The following is a 19,298-nucleotide window of genomic DNA, read 5'->3' on the forward strand; positions in this document are numbered from 1 at the left end:
CAAAACACAGATTTGCTCCCCTAACTCAAACACATACAAGAACAGCATACCCAATAAAAGTGTCGCAGAAGTCCCCATATTGCCACTTTCACATATCAGAGACAGCCCTTGATGCTCACCAGTAGTGGTCAAGCCACTGGGCTGCACTGCCTCCTCCTAGTGCCAAGCACTCTGTTCGTATGCTATCAGCATGTCAAACCAGGGAACTATGGCCTGGCCTGACATTAATACCCATCACTTCAGTGGGGGCACTATCCATTAAGGTCTGACAGCACAAAATGAGATACAGAAACACACTAAAATTTAATGAAAATTCACCCCAACACAGACTTGACCAACATTTTTCTGGCCACTGTGTCCTACACTGCCCTTGAGCAAAATGCATCTACTTTATTTTCCAAAGAAGTTGTTTGAACAGGAAAGATAAACTAAGATACATAATTCACACATCCAAACTTTCAAATAATGTTTTATTATAAAAAGAAATGCTGCCAAGTCCTTTTATCAAATTTATCAAGTATCTTCCTGTTTCTATTGAAGAATGAATGCAGGCACCCTATTCTTACTAACACAAAAAATTTAAACCATCCAACCAACACACACCCCACCCCCACACTGTACTGAGGAACCCAGCTTCAGTGGCTGCTGTATTTTATTCAAGGACTCAGACTGCTTCCAGCCAGCAACCCGCAACAATGAGTATGCATGCAGCACTCATTTTTCAGTGACAATTTTATGAAGATGTACACACACAAAACAGGTTACATGCAGGCAGTATTTACAGCCTTCCTTGCCTCCCACCAGAAATTTTTCTTCTTCTTTAAACAAAGAACTACTGCTTTTCCTAATGGAATGAACATTTCTAAAGCCCTGGAAATCTAGCTGCAATTAGGCTATATAAATCAAATCACAGTAATGAAGCACACAGTTGACCCAGTTTTCTAACTAACATAGCAGGAAGGTTTTTTTGCAAGTATTTCTACCGATTTTTAGCATTAACCTACAATATATTTTTGTCTGCAGACAGCTACTTTCCCCTCCTGCAAAAAACTATTGAATTCTGCTTCATAAAACTGAAAATAAAACCTAAAAAACCCCCACAAAACAACCACAAAACAGAAAACCAACACAAAAATATGTAAGACAAAACAAAACAAAAAACCACCCATGTACTACACATAAACGCCATAGTCTATATGGGAAACAGAAAACATTCAAGCTTTCCTCCAAGTGCCAGCATCACAGGAGTTAAAAATAATCACTTCAAAGACAGACAAGACTTCCAAGACCTTGACCTAACACCAGTGAACTAGGGCACAACTCAGGGTTTTTAGCTGAATTGTGGACCAGCTACTTCCCTGTTGGTTGTTTCAGAGCAAAGAAATTTGACTCGTTTGCCCCAGTAATTCCATTCTTGTCAAAGTCTGTAGCACACATCTATGAAAAAAATACTGATTTTATAAAGCTTCAAGCTTTAAGGAAGTTTATGAAAAATTCTTCATCAGCTTGATACCAGGCAATGTCTGCTGGTAAATGGCAAGTTGAAACAACTGCAAAGTATTCTGGAGAACACTTCACACAATTTAGAAAAAGACTCTATGAAAACACATTTGAAAACAGTCTTGGCCCAATATCCTTTTCCAAAGAAGCATCATGTACTTGCTACTGACCAACATTCAAACCGTTGCTACAGAAGCTGAACCATCAGCCTCCCATCTACTTCAGCACCTACTTTCCTTCCCTTTTTGAGCTAAAAGTCGTCTTTTAAAATACAAGTGGGATGGCATTAAGACTTAAAACCTGAGACAACAGACTGCCAATAACTGTTTCCTTGTTAATCCTGGGATGAGAAAAAACAACTAACCCATCACTCACTTTCAGTAAGAACCTCTTTTAACTTACAGATAAAGATTCAGGGTTCCCTCTCCAGACCTGCACCACCACAGAATAAAAGTTGTTACTTTCACTAAAGTGACAATAGTACCTACCCTCTTTTTAGAGAAAGAATTACATACTGTCCCTCAGACCTAAAATTAATGTCTGAGTACTAATTATTTTTTGTAACATGTACATATCAGCTTATAACAGTACAACAAAGAACTGCATGAAGCAACTCCACATTTTAAGTTGACAGCTACAGGTAAACAAAACACTGTGCTAGAACACTGCACTGACAGAACCTACATAATTTACAGTCTCTACAACACTGCAAACTCCAAAGGATATTCCTACTATGGCTGAAAAGAAGCAGAAATTAAGCAATACTGAATGCTTTTCTCTGAATACCACTGCAGGAAGGCTTTCCACTCAGCAAAGAAAGGCTGGAATTTGGTCTTGATTCAGTACTATTCAATATGCTGCACACAACTTCCAAAATGTCTCTGTGATTTAGAGTCCCAAGTTTTTCTTTTTTCCTGCTGTAAAACCACAGCTCTCCTTAGCCTTTTGTACTTCAGAAAGGCCAAGTGACCTACTGAGGATTACTCTGTACCAAAAGCTGAGCTCCCTCTTGGAACAAAGGGGCACAATGCAATTCACCTTTTAAAAGGAGCAAGCAGGTAATTCTATCCAGCTACAGCTAGCACTAGTGTTTACCTAGTACTACTGTTACCATTTGAGAAAGATGACAATAATTATCTGGGACAACGCCTCTTATGTTGTTAAAATTGTAAAGGCAGTATGTTACTCAGCATAGCTGCCATCATCCCTTACTGCGCAACTGTAAGCCATCATGCAGAAGCCAGCAAAATGCTTTAGCAACTGGAAAACTCAATTTAGATCTTTATTAGAAGATGATCAGAATAAAAGATCACAAACACTTGTGCAGTCATTTAATTAGAATATTACATCCTTTATGACAGTATGCACTTGATCACGCTTCAGCAAACAAACTCCATTCCATCACTATTTAAATAACTTTCCATGGCAAAAACATATATTCTGTTATCATAACTTCAAATCAAATGATAAATGTTTTACTCAGACTTTGTTCCAGACCATTCCACAGAAACATCAGACTGTTGAAGCCTGTAGAGATAGATTTGAGTCTGACTAGCTCTTTGTCTTCTTAAGTCACAAATTTTACCCAAATGAAGTTGCAAGCTGTAAACTACCGAAAACTATTTAGAAATTAAAATGTTGAAGAATTGGAGAAGTTCACAAATCAACAGATTTTTCCATGTAAAGACCCTTATGTTCGAAAGAACATTGCTTTTGTTCCAAAAATAATCATAGCAATGACAAAGTTCCAGTGTTTTTATCTGCTGCTTTCCATCTCTGCTGCCTTCTTCTCCCAGACTTCTAAGACATCTGAGGCTAGTATTTGTTACATTTCTTTCTGGGCCTCTTCTAACCCTGTGATTTATAGACTCCAAAGGTGGAAAAAAAATGCTTCAAATAAAATGAGGTGAAAGAAATAAAACTACTTAAAAGTGTTCTAGTAACAGCGTTTTCGCAGGCTTTTTCAAATAACTTGCCAAATTATGTGAAGTTCTAGAAGAGCCTTTTAGGATGAGGTGTGTTTCAACATACACTTCATTGTTAAGGGTGTAGCCTCTGCTCACTGATGCCAGCTGGAGTTTTTCACCTACCTTCAGTGGACTCTGGACAGAGGAGTACCAGCGCCAGAGACCTTCCTTCCTTCAGACTTAACTGCATGCACACACATGTCATAGGAATAGCTCTTGAAAAAGCCACAGCTGTTTCTTACTTCAAGCATTAAACCCAGGTGGATCATGTAACAACTCCTACAGTTGTGCTTGATTATTCCAAGTTTGCACACAGCCAACACTTTAAAAATGCCTAAAAAACCTGGATGGATTAGGCCACCCTGGCTGGAAAATCTGACAAAAGACATAACTTCATATAATTCTTGCTGATTTAGGCATGCTGCAAATTGCTGGACCCTTACAATAGACGCTGCATCATTGCATCCTTTGCCAGTTAGGAATAACACACACACACACAGCTAAGAATATGGAACTGATCTATAGATTAAACTCAAGTGGAAATGGACTAATTTTCTCTTCATCTAAAGAGTCTGCTATTCCAGCTCTCATTTCTTGTGGACAAGAATGGAAACAATCAGATGACTAGCGAAAGCCCAGTTTTATGGACCTATTTTGGAAAGTGATCCCTTTATTAAATACACAGTATTTTATAGTACATTCACTTCCAATGAATCAAACTGTAAAGATCTGTGTCACATTGATTAATATCTTATGTTTAACCAATACGAAGTCAAACTTATGTTGTCCCTTAGTGAAGGGTGGGTATAATTACTTAAATACATATTTACAATTTTATCACCTGGCACAGAAAACAAAGTTCCATGGTCACAATATCCCTGCACAGTTCCCGGTGTTATTAATTTCCTTTTTATTAGCATGCATAACACCACAAAAATATGCTTCTAGGTGAATCTACAAGCATGCTCCTGTAAAGAAATGTGCAACTATAGCCAATACCAATCGACACTAAGGGAGTTCAGACGATATCCAGCTCTTGTGATTTCATCATGAGTCATAGCTGCTGTTTTCCTTGACTCATACATTTGAAACCCTCAGCTGTGGTGCTCGTAATTATGTTTTACAATTTTGTCACTGAGGAGGGGAAAAGGAATCTGCCTTTTTACATACATGCATCCAGACATGAGGCATGCAGGTGACACCCTTGGTCACATGCCAGACGACTGGGTATCAGATTTTGATGCACAAAATGCAAGAGATTGTTACAAAAGTGCTTTTCATCTGTTAATGATGATTTCTTGGTGACAGTGCAGTCGGATCCACATACATGAATTCCATTCCAACATTTCTTCTTCCTTGGTGCACTTTCACTAAAGAGAGAACTGCCATCTTTTTCCACTCAGAGAAAAACATTTATTAATTATATGGTATGGCATTCCATCCACAAATAAGCTGGTACAAGTCAAAAAAGTGCCAGAACACAGATGAAACAATTTCCTAACTTTTTTTTCCTTTTCTTTTTCAAACAAATTTTATTAGTAGCATCAGTAAGAAAACAACATTGGCCAGTCCTCTGTTGTTAAAAACTGTCACTCTATTGCACGTTTTCAAGACTATTCACATACTACTTAAGATGCCAAGTAGTCATGTAAGAATCAACATTACCTAAATCAGAAGTGGAGAGGGAAAGCATACAAGCACTTTCAATACAAACATACTTACGAATTTTACAGTTCAGCTCTCCTGAATATCCTCAAAATCGTTACCAAGTTTGTGAAAAGCAACTGCTCCAAACAAATCGCCTTTCAAATGTTCACATAGACCTCTGTAAATCCTAACCACTGTCTGAAGCATATACTGCTATTCCGGCAATGACCAGAACAGTTTAAGCCAGCAGAGGAACAAGAAAAGAAAAAAAACTTCTATTGCCCTTATTTCCAACAATGAAAGTATTAAAGCTTTCTCTCAGGCTGCACTCAGCAGGAAGCAATTCTAGTTCAGCAATGGATTAAGCAGACAAACTAAAAGATCTGTCACATCAAATGTTGATGATGTTCCACATTTTAACTAACTTGTCATTTAACACAAAAACAAAAAGAGCCCAGTGCAAACTCTCCACAACACAGACTCAAGCAAGCACGAAATTAAGGGTTCCACTGAACTGAATGCTCTAAGTGAAACAGAAAACCAAGGATGAGCATCTAAAGTATGTTTTTATTCGCTAAAGTAAGAAAGATTGTGCTCTGGCTGCTATTCTTACAAACATCCCCACCTGGCCTCTGGAAAAAGGGGAGAAAAGTAACGCAATTTTTATGGCACCTACATCCTCAAGACCACTCATCACCTAGGTGTCACCAAGTGCTCACACAAGTCTTCTGAAATTACTGCTTTCCACCAAGACCCGAAACTGGCTCCCTTTAACATCTGTTAATCTAATTGGTTCCTATGAGCCTGTAACAATTAAATCTGTTGTCGCAAGGCACAACAGGAAAAAGGGATTTTACATATCCACAGCTGGGCTGTTAGCAGAGTAAACAGGCTGCCTCTGACTCAATGGATCTCACCAAAATTCAATTATTAAGCTGTGAGAACAACCCCTAAATGAAGCTCATGGCCTCAGCAACTGGGCCGAGCTCAAAACACTCATCAGCTACTCTGTCACAACAGTGGCCATAAGGAGGGGCCAAGGGTTCAGAACTTTGCCTCTCCAATCCTGCAGGAATTGTAGAGCTACAATCACAGCAAATATGGAGTGAATCACTAGCTCAAAGTGAAAATAGAATTTTTGTACAACACATTCCAAAGCTCGCAATTTTTAGTTGGCTTGTGTTAAGAAGGTAAAAAACTGAAATCAAAATCCCTGTTTAGAGTCAAAATATTTTCAAAAAATTGGAAGTTTTGCAACAGCTGAGCAAACTCAGCTCTTTATTTATGCAAAATACTTCAGTGGATTTAAATTAAAAGTAACTTAAAAAAATATGTAAAAGAAGTAGTAAAAATGGAACAGTGATACTCAGCTCAGTATCAGTCCTGGTCCTATCTCCACAGTTGCTTATGGATGTTGACACTTACAGATATCTCTTTGTGTACTTAGAGAACATTCTTACCTCCAGAAGGAATTCTCCTACGTCTGAGCAATGCGCATAAGGCTTTGCATAGCAGGAGCTGCAATGTCTTCTGTATCATCAGCATCCAGCATAAGGAGAGGAACTAACACTTTGTCGTAACTTTTGTAGATCTCTAAGCCCAAACATCTCACAGCCTGAGAAAACAAGCCAGCCCTGCAGTTTTCTTCCAGTGTGCCAGATAAATGCCTTGTACAGCTAATTTCTTGTCCTTTCTACAGTCTAGTTTTAGGAGGACTTAATGAAACACTTTTCAAAGCATTTTTGCTCTGTGCTCTCTTCTACGCTTCCAACCCCAGTATTATGCTACTTCAGCAACTGGGCACAACTGTACTGAGGTGACACCACCATGACCCTTGGAAGGTCCTCAGAAGCTCTTGCAACAGATTACGTGCCTCAGACCTGGCCACCTGCAAGTTCCCCAGCTCCCATCTTAGGGTGTGGAAGGAACAAAAAGTATTATTTAACTTATGGGAGCCAGGGAATTAATAGCTTTCAACCTTTGCTTCTTTAAGGATTCTCACACCACTGGCTTTTTTTTTTTATTTTTTTAAACTGTTTTGTCTGCTATTCATCCCTTTCTTAATCTGCTCCTCTAATTTTCACCAACCTTTGTGAAATTCCAAAAAGTCAACTTTTAAAACATAAATGTTTCTCACAGGTAAGTTAAGACTTTGGTGCTTGTAAATGGATGCCGAAACTTTCCCCTTTTCCAGACTATCATTGAAGAAAGCCTATGAATCTGAAATCCCTTTTTCTTTTTTCTTTTTTTTTTTCTTTTTACTTTCTGGATGCTTCCTTAGACCATCACAATTACAGATACCTATTACTACATCCCATAATGTCAGCCAAGAATTCATCAGTTACATAATTCCTTTCTTCTGATGACTGCAGAACACTTCAAACATCTTAATTACACTTTGTAATCATTCTGAATCAAACTCAGTCAGCATTAGAAGGTTGCTCACGGTACATAGAGCTATTCGATACTCCAACAGGTAAAATTATTAAAAGTGTGCCAATATAACAACATTTCTTTTAAGGTTACTCAAATGCCTGCAAACACCCCATACTCCCAATAGGCTTATCAGCAGGTACAAAATTCTGAGCTATGTGTCCAGGCACATCTGAAAACAGTAATAAGGACCTATTTGTATCTTTTTTGGGTTTAGAAATAGCTTTTAAACTATAGCCTTGCCAGACTGTCATCTCATGAAATGTCATTTCGTGGCATTTCAGGTTAATAAGGCTGATCATCTCTGCTACCTTCAATGCTTTTAGAAGTTAACTCTATTTCCTCTGAGCTTTTATTTACTTATTTAATTTCTGCTCTGCCTAGAGTGAACTCTTCCATAGAACAGCCATGATGGAACAAAGATCTTGATTCACCATGAATACCTTCCCCACCAGCACATGCATTGGTTCATTAGTAGGAGTGACATGTGAGCTGCTACCGGCACAGCAGTGAACACAAACCACTGTGAGAGTGTCAGAATAAAGGACAGACATGAATGCAAACGAGCTACATTCAGACCTAGAACACAGCAGTTTTTCAGACTGTCACAAAATATGTTAAGAATCATGATTTTGTATTGCTAATCCTAATTCTCATCTCACTGTTGAGTAACACCCTAAACCAAAAGCGATGGATTTTTTAAATCATTTGCTGAAATGTAGCACAAATTAGTGTGCTATTAACTGTTCACTGATTTTATTTAATAAGGAACTGTATACACAGACTGCTGGTTGAAGGAAGTAAAAATGAATGGGATAAGGACTTTCCAAGCAAGAGTTATGGCATTTGGTCAATTCTCTTTTGATTCACTTCAATATTGCACATGTAGATGAAGCTGCATCCCCTCTACATTTCAAAAGCATTAGTATGCTAGCAGTACCTCTGAGGTGGAGTCCTTCCAGCTCCAGGAAAACAATCACCCAAAAGAATTCAGTAACAAAGAAAAGCAGCTTGATAACCAATCATCAGAGGATGGACTTGCGAGAATGCCAGGGCGGCAGACCTAGAAAGTGCTTTAGTTGCATTAAATATAATGTCATCTTCACATACATGTGTGCAAGGGTACTTTATTATCATACTCCTAATGGGTTTAACAGTTTCAGGAAAGGATATGAATGGTATCCAATTTCCAGAGAGAAATATGCTCAACGCAATCTGGAAAACTTGTTGGATTTCAAGGGATGTTTTCAACCTCCCTAGTATAGAATTTCTTTTTGTTCTTCCCAGCCTCAACTTTTCCAATACATGAAAAAAATAATTATCTGCAGGGAAGGATTTTTTCCTATTTTAGTAAAATCTACAAATCTTTAGAGACTACAAACTTTCATTCTCTATGGCGTTAAATTTTACCCCCAAAAGAATCTTTAAGAAAATATTTATGTCCCTGTATTAATTGTCTAAGAAATGGCTTTAAACATGACATGACCCAGTAAAGGACAATTACAACCGTCTACCAACTAAACAAAACTATTTTGCTAAAAGTGATCTAAAAAGTGCAAAATGAAAGAAAATCATCAGCCTACATTTGGTATAGCAATTTCTTCCATTACAGCATTATAGGAATATTAACGGTTTGTCACCAGAATACCATTCTAGTATTTCAAACACTAAGATACTAATTTTAAAGACGTTTTTCATGGGCATCATGAAACATTTTATCTGGTATGTATAGCATAAGACAATATTCACCTTTGGGTCTGATCTGTTACCTCACCTCCTCACATCCACTCCTGCCATTATTCCACTGCACTGACAGTCAATAATATTCTCTTGCTGTTGTTTATTCTTTGTCCTAAGTCCTGCATTACTTGCAGGGTGCTGTGATTACCAGACTGAGGCAAGTACTGCCCCTATGCAGAACTGCAGTGGCATGATCAGACCAAAGGACTCTTAGTGTCACGGATCCTCTCTACATGTATCAGATGTCCTTGATTAAGTCACATCTCTATTGATCTCATGCTGTTCTAAAAATCACTGAGGTAGGGATTTTGGCAGTTCCCCAGTATTCATAAAAAGTTCAGCTAGTAATATTTGCTGACGAGGCAGCCCAGTTCTCAGTTCAAAACTTTCACTGAATGCTTTTTCCATGGTCTATCTGCATAAATTATTACAGAAAAAAAAAATAATACTGTTTTATTATGCCTCAATTGCACAAATTATTTAGACGCATGGGTCTGAGCAGCCACCAACATGCTATCTGCAGGCTTGCTTAGAGGCTGTAATACCTCCCTCTTTTTAATAGCTTTGGAAAATAATCTAACAGCTCCAATAGCGTAAGATAGAGAGGGCCAGAAGGATGTAAGAGAAGAATCCTCTGTGAGATGTAGACAAAAAGGGTAAGCCAGCCTCAAGAAACGAAAAAGGAACTATTTCTTTCAAGCAGTTCAATTTTACTTGAACATAAAGTACTTGCCTCCACCACTGCTCTGTGCACTGCACTACTTTCTATGTAAGGTAGCCCTAATCCCAGTCAGGGCAGGAAAGCAGGTTTCAGTAATATTAGTGATTCCTGACAATCAGTCCTTCTCACTGTATATAGACTTCCTCTTTCACTGATAGCTTCTATGTAAGTGTATCTCTTTTCCCAGACTTCATGATGGCCCTATTTATAATAAATTATTTGCATGCACAGGCTAACGTACCTGCTTATCTTCAGAAACAACTAAAGAGCGCGTAACTAACAGACCCTACATTTTTGAAGTCAGTGTTCTGTAGTATGTGGTAGAAAGAAGCAGGGAAAAGAAAGGTAAAACATAGTCTATTTAGCACATCTGAAAATGAGCTCAAGCTCTTTTTAGTTCCAGCAGCTGCCTATAATGGAAAAAATGAAGACTGGCTGTTGCCAGAAAAGTGGGCAGTAAGAAATAACAGATGTGAAATTTCAGCAACATCACTGGTTAGGTCAGTCATACAGACAGCTTCAGAGCCAGGGGACTGCAGTGTTCTGAGAGGCATGCTTGCTTGTTGAGCTGCTGAACTGCTCCTCTTGCTTAGCTGAATTTACTCAGTGACCTCACCTGTGAATGCAATCGGCAGGAAATACTCACATCCTCACAAGCATGTGTGGGCTCTGTGTAAAAGGTCCTCAATTAAACTTAGACACTACATTTTCCAAAGTAATTTTAACATTTCACTTCTCTTTTCCTCCATCCTACTCACCTTTATTTCACGGTCACTTAGGACAAGCAGGTAAGAAAAGACAAGTCCTTCAGAACAAGATCTTATTACATGAGGGTCACAAAGAAAGTAAGATCAAAGAAACCAATCTAATCTAGTGTACACCTTTTCAAGAGAAAGGGCAGTGGGTGAAAACCACCCTTCAAAGAGTCAACTCAAATTACAGAAGCCATTTTCAAGGAAGAATGAAGTTTCTTGACAAGAGTTTAAAGGGGAAATTATGAATACAGGATCTGCAGAATTTATCACATCAAGAGCAAATTCTGTCAGCTCAATTTGCAAGATTAAGTGGAATTTGATTAAAATTAAATAGAATTGAAGTTATATTTAGACATCAGAAATATGCCTTGAAATTGTACTGTGGATCACAAAGATGATTGCTACTTCAGAAAAACCGATAATAAAGCTATTTTAGAAAAAAGTATGTCCAGTGAAGAATATGTAGCAGCAGAACTGAAGTTGGGCTGTCCACATCCATTGCAAGTCATTCTTCTGCTACCTTCAAGATCTGGTTGTAAAATGCAACTCTTAATAAGCCTAGATTTTCATACTATGTCTCATCTGGTGTATTTATGACCTGTTGCTGAAAGAAACAGCACTACTCTCCCCACCTATTTCCAGCTGCTTTTCCCCTCTTCGTCCCTTGTGTTACATCTAGCAATTTCTCAGCCACAGGACAAGCCAGGCCAGTGTAGTTATCTGATGTAGTTTTCCTTCCAGTTTTTTATTGAATCAGCAGCTTACCCCGAACTCACCTTGGAGCTGGGGGCTGATGTGAGAGAGGGGAAGAACAGGCTGAAGCAGTACTGCGACTTTTGGCATCAGCCTGCAGTTGTGCAACAGATGCAATGCTAAACTATGCCCTGAACACTATTACTAGCTTATTCTTGCAGAATGAATATTCAGGCATCTTCATGATTCCACCTCACGCAGTGAGTCCCTGGGAGTTAAATGTCACAGCATGAGAGAAACTCTGCAAGTAGAAACAGTAATACTACAGCAACTGAAGGACTCCACAGGCACCAAAGCCCAGTGAGATAAACTGAGGTACATCTGCACAAAAGGCCTTACAATCCAAACAGATAAAAAGAGTAAAAAATTAATTAACTTTCCTACCATCACTTAGCAGGTTAGTAACAGAGGCAGAAATCAAATGCAAGAGTAAGGACAGGCAGCTCTATCTGCTACGCCACACACTGCTTCCTCTAGCTGCAACTGCTATTTACTCTCTGGTTGTGGCATGGCAACTCCTGTCAAGAACTGCACTAGGTTCCAGAAATAACAAAAATAAAATTAGCCATTGTATTTGCTGCTCCATAAGCAAATTATCAGTTCAATGTGGTTTATAGCATCTGAAGGTTGCCAGTGTCTTCCCAAGGAAAGAGCACCAAACTTTAATATTCTCCTGACTCAGTAACTCATCCTTTCTCTCCCCACTCTGATAATGGACAAAAGTAAAGTATAGAAAAATGTCCACTGCTATTTTTGTTTCTATTAAATGGGAGTAGTTAAATGGAATTTTGGATTAGTGCTTTAATATCACCTTAAAGTTCTCCAAAGAAGTAAACAAAGATAAATTATATGAAAAAGAAGGAAAAAAAAGGCAAAGCAGAGACACAGAAAAGAGGTTGCTCATAGAGGAAAAGCAGTACAAATATGTAACTTCCTAGTTACTCTGGCTGTTAACAAACACAAGTAAAACCAGCAACACTGGCTACTGCTCTGTTTTTTGCCTCCAGAGGTAAAAAATCCACTCTGCCTCTGTGCTGTTATGTACACAGTGCAAGACTGTATTGATATAAACAAAACCATACATCCCAAACCAAACAAAACCCAAAGACCAACTCCTTGTCCCCATTTGTATTCTGCTGTGAACTATATGGGATTAACACAATATGGGACCTTTCAGTAACCTCAGAACTATTACCAAACTCTCTATTTTGGGCTTAAGATACGGCAGGGCTTCATCATGATGAAACCTAAAACATAATTCCTGAAGTCACAAAGCACTGTCATGAGGCAAAGTTCAGCACATGGATGACAGCTAGAACACCTTCAGAAAACCGCAGCTTTCCCTTCTCTGCAAGTTATCATGAAGTGAGAAAAAACCTCCAGAAAAACACTCTGCTTGCTTTCCTTCATGGTTTTTTCTCAGAGTTGTTTCCAGGCCAGAAGCACAACCCTCTGCCTCCAGCGCTATCTGGAGCCCTATGCAGGAAAGCTAGTAAGTATTATTACCTGAAGAGGAACCAGACTGGCTGGTCAAATCATTTCTTGTCATGTGACACAGAAGCACATTTATCACATCAGCTGGCAGACTCCAGAGTAGCTGGGATGCCAAAAGCCCACTGTCCAAGAACTGGACCTATGTATCAACCTGTGGCAAACACAGTGGCAAGTGGCTGGTAAAACTTACCTGCTAAAAGAGGGGATCAAACGTCCAAATCTTCAGGGACTGAGACAGAGTCCGCAGGCTAACATTCCACAACCAGACTAACACCTACTGCCTTCCAGAGATGTCCAACACCAACATCTAGTGCAGCATCTGACCTTTGCTGAGGTATCTCACCAGAGTGCGGATCACCGTCAGCTGTGATGTGGGTGTCCTGGAAGGAGCTTATCAACTCTGCATGAAGCAGGCAAATCTTGATCAACAGTATTTTAGTTTTACATATAGCAACTGGTGATTTGTTTCCTAATAATTTTGGAGTCTATTTTTCATGTTTATTAGAAAAGGAATTATAAGCCTGTATCATACTCGTATTGCAACAACAGAAGCATACATCCAAGTCAGGGAGTACGTGAATGCTCTTACAATTAAACTGAAACCCTGGGGAGAAAAGAGGAGGAAAGAGTAAGCAAAATACCAAAGATTTCTTTAAAAGCTTATCAGAAGGTAATTTTACCCTTTACATTTTATCTCAGGTGTTTATTTCTCACTTCCAGTTACAATTTTATTAATTATTTTATTGCAACTGAAGTGAAGATGTTTATGGAATTAAGTGCTTGCCTACTTTCAAATGTTTCCCCAAGACAACTTACACAATGCCTGTGAAGAAAACTCAGACAACTAAGCCTTTTCTGTGCTCTTCAACACATCTGGAGAAAAACTATATTATTCATATATTCCATTATGAAGGGAAAGTTATAATTTCTTTCAACATATCAGATCTGCAGAGGGCTCATCTTATTAACTGTGCAATTTCACCATCACCACTACACTTAACCCTCTACACTGGCTTCCCACCTACAGCTGCTGATGGTTGCTCAAGTCATTGTTTAAGTTAATTTCATGTTCCTAATGCACATGCCAGTGGTGTTCTTCTGTTGCTAAGCATTACAGAGCTCCCCTCTTAACTGGTCTGGGGCACGTTACTGGGTCTTAACTCGTCTAAGACACTATAAAATAGGTCATATTATCTGTTACACTACCCAAGAAGCAGTTTAAAGTTAGTAAGAAGTCTCTTTAATTCTTAAAAAGCATCAAACTTGAAAGAATGAATACCTGTATTTGTTATTAAATAAAGCCATATAAACTTGTCTACAATGTACCAACGCTAGATGGATTACCATGGAGTACACAATTCAGTTGTCCACTAGCAACTGCTGTTGAAGTTTCCTATGGTATCATTTCACTATAATCCATAATATGAGCAAGGTTCCAGTTTAGCAAAAGCCAGTGCTGCAGCTTTTTCCATGTTCCACAGAACTCTTAAATACTTCCTTAGTTTCTAAAGAAACATCATTTTAACTGCATTTCATTAGCCCTTATCTTCTTTTTAGAAGATAAGCAAGAAGAAGCATGTATTTTCTGATTCTCCAGTGAATCAGGGCTGCCTATCAGAGCATCCCACCACAACAGTCATCACACTAATCATAAAATACCAAGTATCAGCGCTCTTGCATCACATGAATTATCGAGTTGTTTATAAGGCTACTTCTGAACACACTGAGTCACCAACAAGCAGCAGTCACAAGCAAGTTTTAGGGTTACTTTAAAAAACACTGAGTACATTTTCTTTAAATTTCCCTTAAACAACAGGTATGCTTAGCTTGACAGGATAGCTTTTATTTTCAGAATGTTTGAGACAAGTGATTTCTGAACATCAAGCATATGGTATTATCAGATCCTACAAGTGAAGATGCACAGACCAGAATTGTCCATTGTACACTAGTAAAGAAACTAGTTTCAGCTTTTTGTGGGATCAATACGTGCACTGGAGTGGTACCTTTGAGTTAACGCATCTGTTGCAAAATAGTGGCAAACTAGTGCCCTGTCAAACCCTTAACTTACAGAGAACATGAATAAATGTGTCACACTGGCACATCGGTAAAATAAGCCATATATATATGTATCATATAGGTATCTCAGCAAGGACAAGAGTGGTTGGTGAGGTTCAATATAGTTCGAATTCCTTCTTGCACAGTTCTTCACAATCCTGAAATTTAATGTGGCTCCTATTAAGACTACACTTAAGGGCAAGGGCAAAACATGGATTTTTCTATGGGAACCTGAATGTTGTTTGGGTCTTTCTGGTATCCACTGTGACCATAAACATCCTAGACAACTGAACACATTCAAAGTGGGCAAGGACCTGTAACATGCATTCTAGAGTACTAAATGAACTAATAGAAGTACCAGAAAACATATCACTTATTTCTGAGGACTCCTGAATGCCCCGGCAAACACTTCAGAAGCAGGAAAGAACAAATTTCATTCTTATCAAGGAGGAGGAATAAGGTGGATGCAAAGTGCACAGGAACTATCAATTCATTCCACTTATGCATTGATGACACCATGAAGGACGACACAGCTTAGTCCTGAGAATTGTCAGAGGGTGGAGGATGGGAGCACCAGGGTAGAGAAACAGTAGGCAAAAAGGAACTATCCAAAAATAACCAACAAATTCACTTAAAATTTATTTATTTGCTTTTCCTGGTAAAATACAAGCAGAAACTGAAAGGAGATAGTAAATATAAAATGACATACAGGTAAATGTTCTAAACTGATAAATTCCTTAGAAGTTTTAACAAAACGGTACTCTTAGAACTATACAAACATAATTTTCAGAAGTCATTGAAGCAAAAAAGAAGGCAAAAGCAAGAAAAGAGTTTCTCACACTATTGTGTTTGGTTCTTGGACACCACAGTCAACAGCACATGCAACCACATGTATGGGGGCTAAAAACTTAAAATATTCTGCCAACAGCACTGAAAACAAACAAGATCTCATAAATACAAAATATTTCACATAAATTGTCTCTGTTATGGAAACCAGAGAAATAGAAATACTCCATTATTCTAAATAACAACCTCTTGGCAATAATATGCAGTCACTTTTTTTGAAGTATTACCATTTTTATTATCATTATTATTATTATTTCTACTACTATTATTAAGTACAAACAACAGTTGGTGAGTTTATCTCTGCATTTGTAACACTCTCTTTGGCAGCCTATGCCCACAGCCAGGGAAGTGCAAATAATATATTTATAAATGCCTTACTAAACGAAAGTTCCCTTTAAAAAGTATTTGAAATTTTTAAAGCTCTTCCTTGGCTCCTTCCTGCATTCTTCTTGAGTCACAACATGTACATAATTGGCACATAGGATGCAAAGAATCAGCAATGAGAAGGGTGTAGGTGATCAATAAAATTATTTACTTTTACAAAGGACACCACAGTTTGCAGAGGAGGAGTTAAGAATCACCAACATAAATTGGGGCTTTAAAGACAAAAAAACTAACCTCCCAGTAATTTATTAACTTACCTTAGGTTTCCACATATTCTATAATAATATCTGATTTTTATAATTGCTTAATGTATACACTTGTGTGATTCTGAGAAGTCTGGATTCAGGCATCATTCATCTAATACAATGTGTCATGGTGTATGTTACTGCTTCAACAGGTATAGGTTGAACCATTTTGCTGGAAGTATTTCTAGTTCAGTATTTTCTAAGTCAAGGTGGTGGTGGGGAGGAGGTTTTACTTCTCAAAAGCAGTCACTGAGACTACCTACTCTTCACCTCTTAAAATCTGTGCTTAAAAGTCATTGGAACAGGAACTTGGTGCTCAGAAGAAAATACTCAAAAGGCATAACTTCCTGCACATCTTTCATCCCTCAAACAGCAGTCAAACTTCAGAGTCAGACAGCATGTGAAAATACCAAATAATATCATCTCAATTTCATTTACTCACCGCTGTTCCAAGTCCTTAGGTCTTGGTCAACCACTTCAAACGCCTGGCAATACCTAGAGAAATAATTGACATAAAATGTAAGTAAGGTACAGAGCCAAAAACATTAAAACAGTATTTATGACTAATATTGGTGGCTGGAACAGTACAACTCCACTTGTAAGGTAACATTTCACTACCAGGACACTTCTCTTTTGCTAGAAATGCAGCATTCTAGACATTGCTATAACCACTAAGGAGTTAAGAAAAACAAGCACAAGCACTAGACTTCAGAAGAGCTGACTTTGGCCTCTCCAGGGATCCGCCTGGTAAAGTACCATGGGATAAAGACCTGAAGAGAAGAGGGGTCCTTCAAAGATCACCTCCTCCAAGCTCAGGAGCAATGCATCCCAACAAAGAGGAAGTCAGGCAAAAAGGCCAGGAGGTCTGCATGGATGAACAAGGAGCTCATGGACAAGCTCAAACACAAAAAGCAAGTCTACAGTGGGTGGAAGCAAGCACAGGTAGCCTGGGAGAAATAAAGGGAAATTGTCCAAGCAGCCAGGGATCAGGAAAGCTAAAGAAAGCCCTGACAGAATTAAGTCTGGCCAGGGATGTGAAGGGCATCAAGAAAAGCTTCTGTATGTACACTGGTGATCAAAAGGAAGACTAGGGAAAACACAGACCCTCTCCAGAAGGAGACAGGAGAACTGGTTACCCAGGATTATGGAGAAGGCCAAGGTACGCAATGACTTTTTTGCCTTTGTCTTCACCAACAAGTGCTCCAGCTACACTATCCTGCACTGCATCAAAACAAGCATGACCAGCAGGTTGAGGCAGGTGATTCTCCCCCTCTACTCTGCTCTCATGAGACCCCACCTGGAGTACTGTGTTCACCCCTGGAGCCCCCAGCGTAAGAAGGACATGGACCTGTTGGGATGAGTCCAGAGGAGGGCCATGAAGATGATCAGAGGGCTGGAGCAGCTCTCCTGTGAAGACAGGCTGAGAGAGTTGGGGTTGTTCAGCCTGGAGAAGAGAAGGCTCCAAGGAGACCTTATAGCAGCCTTCCAGTATCTAAAAGGGGCCTACAAGAAAGCTGGAGAGGGACTCTTTACAAGGGCATTTAGTGATAGCACTAAATGTTTTAAACTAAAAGAGGGTAGATTTAGATTAGATATTAGGAAGAAATTAGGAACAATCTCCCCAGAGAAGTTGTGGATGTCCCCTCTCTGTAAGTGTTCAAGACCAGGCTAGATGGGGCTTTGAGAAACATGGTCTAGTGGAGGGTGTCCCTGCCCATGGCACAGGGGTTGGAACTAGATTACCTTTAAGGTCTTTTTCAACCCAAACCATTCTATTGTTGTATGATTCTATGAGTAACACATAAATCAGTAAGCATGCACAAAATTGCATCTTTTTCTCTTTCTATTTTACTAACAAATTATTCAAAGATTTGAAAATACATTTAAAATTATTTGTATATTCTATTGGGATTTATAACAACATTTTAAAGTCAGGTATGACTTGGGAATAACTCCCAAAATTCCTAAACGACTGGAATAAAAACCTAAACAACATAGCATGTTCACCCCACAAGCTTATGAAACATACCTTCAAATGCCTTCCACCATCCCACACATATATTTCATGGAATTCAACAAGGACAATGATGAAGTCCAGTACCTGAGATGGTCTAATCCCTTGGACAGACTGGGCACTGACCACCCAGGGCACAGCTCTCTGAAATGGAGCTGGGAGCCTGGGCAAACAGTTAGCTAGTTGACTAAACAGGAGCTAGCAGTTAGCTCTGGCAGCAAGGAAGGCCAAGAATATCCTGGGATATATCTACAGGCTAAGCTCCCACTAATAAGTGATTATTCACCTTTAGCCAGCACTCAAAGAATACATGTCTGGAATATCACATCCAGCGTCGGATCCCCAGTACCAAGAAGTAATAAAATAAGGTAATAAAGGTAAGGTAAGGTTGATTCAGTGATGCTGAACTACAGGGTTTCCCACAATAATAGCAAATTCCACATTTTTGTACATACTTCAGGACAGGATATATGAAGAACCTCCCCTCACATAAAAGAACAAAGTGCATCAGAAGGTCAGTAGACTCATAACAAAGAGAGATAAATGGTCTTGGTGAAAACGGTTTAACAACAGAAAAATCGACACAAAACTCCTAACAAAGCATGCTGTCAAGGACAGAGGAAAACATACTGGGAGCACTGGTATGCCAAAATGGTCTCTAAATTCCTGGCACACACAATATTCCTCCAGAAAAAAACAAAAACAAACGACTCTACTAAGTAGCTGTGGTTACTCCAACTTTCC

General features: G+C 38.9%; 1 protein-coding gene across 1 annotated transcript in view; it reads right to left on the minus strand.

The window, feature by feature from the left end:
- Positions 1–19,298, minus strand: part of LHFPL2 (LHFPL tetraspan subfamily member 2) — a 125,620-nt gene that overhangs the window by 45,616 nt on the left and 60,706 nt on the right. The window contains exon 2 of the mRNA XM_037374218.1: positions 16,983–17,035. The gene's annotated coding sequence lies outside the window, so the exon portion shown is untranslated. The remainder of the gene's footprint in view (positions 1–16,982; positions 17,036–19,298) is intronic.

Source organism: Falco rusticolus, chromosome Z (genome assembly GCF_015220075.1).
Source record: "Falco rusticolus isolate bFalRus1 chromosome Z, bFalRus1.pri, whole genome shotgun sequence".
NCBI classification, from domain to species: domain Eukaryota; kingdom Metazoa; phylum Chordata; class Aves; order Falconiformes; family Falconidae; genus Falco; species Falco rusticolus.